The sequence below is a fragment of the Lipotes vexillifer genome, unplaced genomic scaffold (assembly GCF_000442215.2).
Source record: "Lipotes vexillifer unplaced genomic scaffold, Lipotes_vexillifer_v1.1 scaffold1411, whole genome shotgun sequence".
Classification (NCBI taxonomy): Eukaryota; Metazoa; Chordata; class Mammalia; order Artiodactyla; family Lipotidae; genus Lipotes; species Lipotes vexillifer.
The window spans coordinates 1,201,181-1,208,238 of NW_006798086.1; the positions used below are offsets into that span (position 1 = coordinate 1,201,181).

Genomic DNA, 7,058 nt, shown 5'->3' on the forward strand with positions numbered 1-7,058 from the left:
TGGCCTCTCCCATTTGCGGAGCACAGGCTCCGGACACGCAGGCTCAGCGGCCATGGCTCACGGGCCCAGCCGCTCCACGGCATGTGGGATCTTCCCGAAACGGGGCACGAACCCGCGTCTCCTGCATCGGCAGGCGGACTCTCAAGCACTGCGCCACCAGGGAAGCCCAAACTAATACAATATTTTAAATCAACTATATTTCAATAAAAATTTTAAAAAAGGAAATACCCTTTTTGTGCAATATAAGTATGATTTTGAGAAAATGCCCCTGATGTCAATGGTATTAAAGGACCACATGCTGAATTTACTATTCAATAAACTAAAAATGTTTTTTTAAGTTTTTAGAGATAAAAATATAAAACATTTAGGTCTTCAATCCATTTTGAGTTAATTTTCATGTTTGGCAAAAGAGAGTGGTCCAGTTTCATCCTTTTGCATGTGGCTGTCCAGTTTTCCCAACACTGTTTATTGAAGAAATTGTCCTTTCTTCATGGTATATTCTTGGCTCCTTTGTTGTAAATTAATTGACCATGTATGCATGGGTTTATTTCTGGGCTCTCTATTCTTTTCCATTGATCTATGTATCTGTTTTTGTGCCAGTACCATAACGTTTTGATTGCTATAGCTTTGTTTTATATTTTTTAATTAGGAATTGTGATGCTTCCAGCTTTCTTTTCTCTCAATATTGCTTTGGCTATTTGGAATCTTTTATGGTTCCATACAAATTTTAGGATTGTTCTAGTTCTGTAAAAAAATGCCATTGGAATTTGGATAGAGATTGCATTAAATCTCTATATTTCTTTGGGTAGTACGGACATTTTAACAATATTCTTCCATCCACGAGCACAAAGTATCTTTCCATTTAGTTGTATCTTCAGTTTCTTTCATCAGTGTCTTACAGTTTTCAGTGTTTAGGTCTTTAATATCCTTGGTTAAACTTATTCCTAGATATTTTGTTCTTATTAAAATGTAGTTAATTGTCGATGGGATTGTCATCCTAATTTATCTTTCTGATAGTTTGTCATTAGTGTATAGAAACACAACTGATTTTTGTATATTGATGTTGTATCCAGCAACTTTACTGAATCTGTAAATTCACCTATCCTCCTGAATAATTTAAATGATCTTTAGATTACTTATAGAACGTAATACAATGTAAATGCTATGTTACTAGTTGCTGGTGTATGGAAAATTCAAGTTTTGCTTTCTGGAACTTTCTGGAATTTTTTTTTTCAAATATTCTTGATCCACAGTTGGTCAAATCCCTAGATACATAACCTGGGAATATGGAACTCACAGATATGAAGGGCCGACTGTAGGTTTCTTGTATATAGGTATGTAATAATACATATGTGTTTTAGGAAATTGAGTAAGGACTTGAGGTTAAAGTGTAATGTGTAATGGCATAAAATTTCACACGTCCAATGATGGAAAATAGGCTCCTGATAAACTTTTTGCCCAAAATGTCTAACTTGCAGAAATGAATTTCTGACCTTAAACTGAGGTATACTGCAGTATGTATGACACATTTTGTAGTAATTTTTATAGTTGTTTCTGTTTTCTCACGACTTTGAATTCACACTCTTTAGCTGGACTCACAAGCCTTTATATTCTGCTGGATGTTCATGGCTGTCTCTTTCTGCCTCAACACCAATGATCTTGCCATGCCCTTTTATGCCTCCGTGCATTTGTGCATGACAATCTCTCTGCCTGGAATACTTTCCTCATTCATAACTCAGCTCAAACATTATTTTTGCATGGAAGCTGCTCTCTGGCTTCCCCGGCTTTTATGCTCCCATGGTATTCTTTGAGTCATATATCATAGAACACAATAGTATATTCAAATTAGCTGTTTCTCTATTTCCTACACTAGTCTATAGGCTTCTTGACTGAGAGGATTGTCTTTCATGAGGTGATGATAGTAGGTTTTAAATAAATGTTTACTAATAAGCAAATAAATTAATCCATAAAGGTAAAAAATACAGATCATTATGGGTTCAGGTTTTAAGGAAAAGATTCAAGGAGAAAATGGACCTCAAAGATATAAACATTAAGAGAAGAAAGTAGCAGGGAATTCCCTGGTGGTCCAGTGGTTAGGACTCAGCACTTTCACTGCTGTAGCCCAGGTTCAATCCCTAGTTGGGGAACTAAGATCCTACAAGCTGCAAGGAGTGGCCAAATTAAAAAAAAAAAAAAAAGAGAGAGAGAGAGAGAGAAGAAAGAAGCATAAGTAAAACCTCAAAAACAGGACAAAAATGATATGAGATTGGAGAACAGGAAGTGGAAATTTTACAATGGGAATACAGGAAGAAAAAATTTATGAAGCAAAAATGATTGAGAATTGAAAAATCCCATATTTCTCCTTAGATTATTTGACCCAGAGTTACATAAGTCTTTAATACCCAACTCCTACTGTTAGTTGTATGCTCTGATGTCTTTACACAAAAAAGTTTGGAGAGATGCATGAGATTCTTCTTGATGCTCTGTATACAAATCAGTTATCAAAGAGTTTTTTAGAATTAACTCTTCTGGCTCTTCTCCCACTCAAAGTCAATTCTTTTTTTTCTTTTTTTTTTTGAATTTTATTTATGTTTTTATATAGCAGATTCTTATTATCTATTTTATACATATTAGTGTATATATGTCAATCCAAATCTCCCAATTCATCCCACCACCACCCACCACCCACCACTTTCCCCTCTTCGTGTCCATACGTTTGTTCTCTACATCTGTGTCTCTATTTCTGCCCTGCAAGCTGGTTCATCTGTACCATTTTTCTGGGTTCCACATATTCAAAGTCAACTCTTAATGCACTAGCTTAAGATGAACTCTGTCTTATATTGCTATAGTTGATTGATTAAACAAACAAATCCCTGCCCTACTGTACTTTTGGGGTTATTTTCCTGAAGAGACTCATATTGACTTAGAAAATCTTGTGAAATAGAGCTGTCTAAACAAACTTTCTGTGATGATGGAGACATTTTATCTGTGTCACCCAAGATAGCAGTCACTATCCACGCAGGGCTACTGAGCATTTGAAATGTGTCTGGTGCTACTGAGCAATTGAATTTTTATCCTATTTAAGTTTAATTAATTTATATTTCAATAGCTATTTCTAGCTACTGTTTACTATCTTGGGCAGTATTTGTGAGAAGCCTAAAGTTGCAACCATTACCCCTACCTCCTCAAACAGTCCACCTCCCTTTCTGATACTTTCTCCAGGACAGCTGGTTAGGCAAATAGATACAGAAGCTGTACTGCTTAACTCCTAATTTGCTAGAGAATCTCCAATGGCAGGCTTTAATAGGAATTAAGAGCAAGCTAGGCCATGAAGATATCCTCATTCCTGAGTGGCCATTTTGACTCCTGAATGGCCAAAAAAATCTCTGTATAATCAGCCTATCAAGAAAAATTATAATTAGAAACTTATTTATTTTCTTCTTGGGGAACGCTGGGTCCCTTTGACCATATTAACACAATCAGTGCTAAAACGTAATGGGAAATTGGCTCTGGCATGCACATCATTCTTTTTGTACCCATGAGATTTTCAACAGAAGTCAAAGTAGCATTCTGGATTAGTGTTAAGTATGTTTCTTGTGATCAGACTGTCCTAAATAATACATGAGCCTACATGTACAGACACATTTCATGTCAGCTGCTACTGAGAGAGCATTCCTAACTACCTCTGGTAATTCCTTCCAGCCCTCCGCAGGGCCACTTAGACAGGTTGTTAAGTTTGCTCAGAAGGACTTTAACCTAATTTAGAGAGGGAGTCTCTCCAAGCGTTAGATGCGTGGTTTTATCTTTTGGAAATGGGGTTCTAATGCAAAGAGCTAGGATGCGGTCTGTAAATTTACATTTTAATAAGCACTCTGATGAGCCTGATACAGTTGTTTCTCCACCATGTTTGAGAAAAGTAGAATTGGACCATAAGACTCATGTGAGGACCAGAACATGGACCACAGACACACAGCAGTGTGATGTGTGTTAATGAGGCAATAAGGCTTTAAGAGACTATTTCAAACAGTTTTTCCAAAGAACATATGTCTACAGAGATGCCCTGTGCATATTTAATAGTTGGGGGACGGGGCATAATAACATGCAGTCTAGAAGAAGAAGACATTCAGAGAGAAAGTGTTCAGGAAACTGGAATAGTCCGTAGATGGCAGCAGACTTAGCAAATGAATAATTCTTGTTGAGACACAAACCCTTTCCCCTCAGCAAGACACCCTGATCGCCTAGTGGTTAACAAATTGTAACCTTCACATTCTGTTTCTCTTTCCTTCTTAATAAGGTGGAGGGGAAAGCAAGCCCTGACCTGAATCGAAATTCCTGGCCATCCTGTGGTTGGAAGCATGTGCCTTGTTTCGAAAGCTCGGTGCTCTGAGTTGAGGTAAGCAGCTCAGAACAAAGTGATTTTCAGCTGTCTATGTTTTTTTCACCATGGCGAGGCCTTATGTGTGGATTTCTTGGTGGCACGTTTGGGGGAACATCCCTGAGAATCTGTCCAAGTAAAACCAAGTGGAAGCAGCTTGCCTTCCAGTGGTGTAGCCAGTAATAGCAGTGAGTCTTACAAAGACTGCTTCACATCTTCAAGAATAAAAATGAAGAGCCGTTCCATCTTGCCCTTCTTTCGGAGAAAGGCTTGGTGTGACTCTGTTCATCTTATGCTGAAATGGTCCACACTGGCTTCCTAAACGGGAAAATAATTATATTGCCAAAAATACTAAAAGGATGCTTTTATTTGGTTTGAAAAGGCCAGTGTCTGACAAATATACTAAAAGTATCACCTATTAAACTCCTAGAAATATACATAACGTTTCAGGAAATGAAATCCCAATTCTCCAGCGGGACTCTTGGGTCAACTTCTCCCCACCACCCTCCTCGCCTCTCTCCTCCTTTGCCTTGTTTGGAAAATGATCTTCAAATGGGAAGGAAGAGTGGTCATATTTAGATTCTATGTCAGACACTATCTTAAAACAAACAAACAAACAAACAAAAAAAACGGGGGCTTCCCTGGTGGCGCAGTGGTTGAGAGTCCGCCTGCCGATGCAGGGGACGCGGGTTCGTGCCCCGGTCCGGGAGGATCCCACGTGCCGCAGAGCGGCTGGGCCCGTGAGCCATGGCCGCTGAGCCTGCGCGTCCGGAGCCTGTGCTCCGCAACGGGAGAGGCCACAACAGTGAGAGGCCCGCGTACCGCAAAAAACAATAAATAAATAAAAAACGATTGTGAGATAGCTCATCATATCCCCATTTTATAGGGCAGCAAACCAAGCTTTAGAGCAGCTAACTTGCACACAATAAAAGAGTACACGGCAGAGTGCGTTCAAACCCAGGTGTGTGAGACTTCAAATTACTCATCTGTCATGCCTCGATCCACGTGATCTTATTTCGAAAGTGAACTCATACTTATCTTTTTTTGTTGAAATATCATTGCTGAAAAATAAAACTTCCTCTCTCTTGTGCCTACCTAGATTCTCACAACAGCCCTTCCTCTGGTCTTCCTGCTGTAAATGTCCTTCCACTACAATTATACCTGCGATGGCTGCCTCATTTTCCTTGTTAGAATGCTAACCTGCCATTTCCCATACAGGGGCACTGTATCACTCATCATTCCCACCAGCCATGTACCAGAGTCTCTATTTCCATGTAATCTCATCAACAGAGTATGCTGGACTTTTGCCAATAGAATAGGTGAGAAACGGGGAAACTATACACTTGTAATGAACTCATTAGCTGCTTTCTGAACAATTATTTCTTTAATACTTACCATGTATAAGGCTCTGTTTTAGGAGATACATGATATACTTTTATTTTTATTGAGGTGGTTATTGAATTAAAGAAGGAGCTGGCAGTTAGTCCTGAAAAAAAGAATGGTAGTAAAATCTGAACTATGAAATGACATTTCTGAAATCTATTTCTTTAAATACAGACATCCGAACAGTAAAAATCTGGAAGACAAGCACTAGACTAACAGAAAGTCTCTTTAACAGACTAATGCCAAATTCAAGTAGAATGTATCTTAGACCGTCACATATTTACATCCACAGTGCTTTATGTTTTCTTATTGTTTTTATTTCATAAACTACTAGTTTTGATTTTGAGGTAACAGTGCAACAGCACAGCTAACAAATTTTCCTTTGCAGTTTTGACGAGGCATATTCAAGCAGATACTGCAGGAGACTCCATAAGAATGCCACGTATTGGCATTATTACACTTAGAAAGACTTGTCTGCAGCTGCTGTGAAATGTTTAGATTGATTTTCATGCGGGATAATCCTTTAGTGAGTGAGATAAAAATGCCCCAAGTAGTGAAGCCATTGTTGATGAGGAAATACTGCCATCCTGACTCTGGAGCCATACATGTGAAATACAGATCTTTCCCTGATTTGTTGGTGCCCTCTTGATTGCTTGTAACCTGCTCAGTCTAGTTGGAAATTCTCTTGTGCACCACTAAGAATAATTTTAAAATTTTGTCAACAAACCAAAAGTTATTTTCTTATTGCGCTGGGTAAACAGCAAAAGAGAGGATTCAGTGATAATGGCGTATTATATCAAGCATATATTTTTTACTTCAGAAATTGTTAATAAAAGACAACTGTCATCTCTACTTTTCCTACTAGAGTGTCTCTATAACTCAATGAGCAGTTTATAAACTTAAAGTAAGTATAGTGAAGCTTGCCCTTTAACCTCTTAAGGTTCTCTCCTAGATCCCTTTCTCTTCTTAGTTTACTCTTATTCTTACTAAATAATCTCATTCATTGTCACAGCTTTAATAAGCATATGTATGCTGAAGACTTATAAATGAGTATATCCAACCTAAACCCGTCGTACCTCTGTGAATCCAACTGCCTATTAAGTATCTTGGTTTAAACATCCTTTTGACACCTCATCACAATATGTATAAAATTGGACGTGTCACCTCTCTTAACCTGTCCCCTTCCTCCACATTCACAAGCAAAATTCTGCTCTACTCTTCATGACCTCTATCAGTGAACGCTAACACCATCCACTGACTTTCTCAAGTCAGAAGTCAGAACTACCTACTTTCTCTTTCC

At 38.4% G+C, this 7,058-nt stretch overlaps 1 non-coding gene across 1 annotated transcript; it reads left to right on the forward strand.

The window, feature by feature from the left end:
• The first annotated feature begins 2,075 nt into the window (after positions 1 to 2,075).
• TRNAE-UUC (transfer RNA glutamic acid (anticodon UUC)) lies at positions 2,076 to 2,147 on the forward strand. The gene has a single exon. It is a non-coding gene; the product is annotated as a tRNA-Glu (tRNA).
• Positions 2,148 to 7,058: the final 4,911 nt, after the last annotated feature.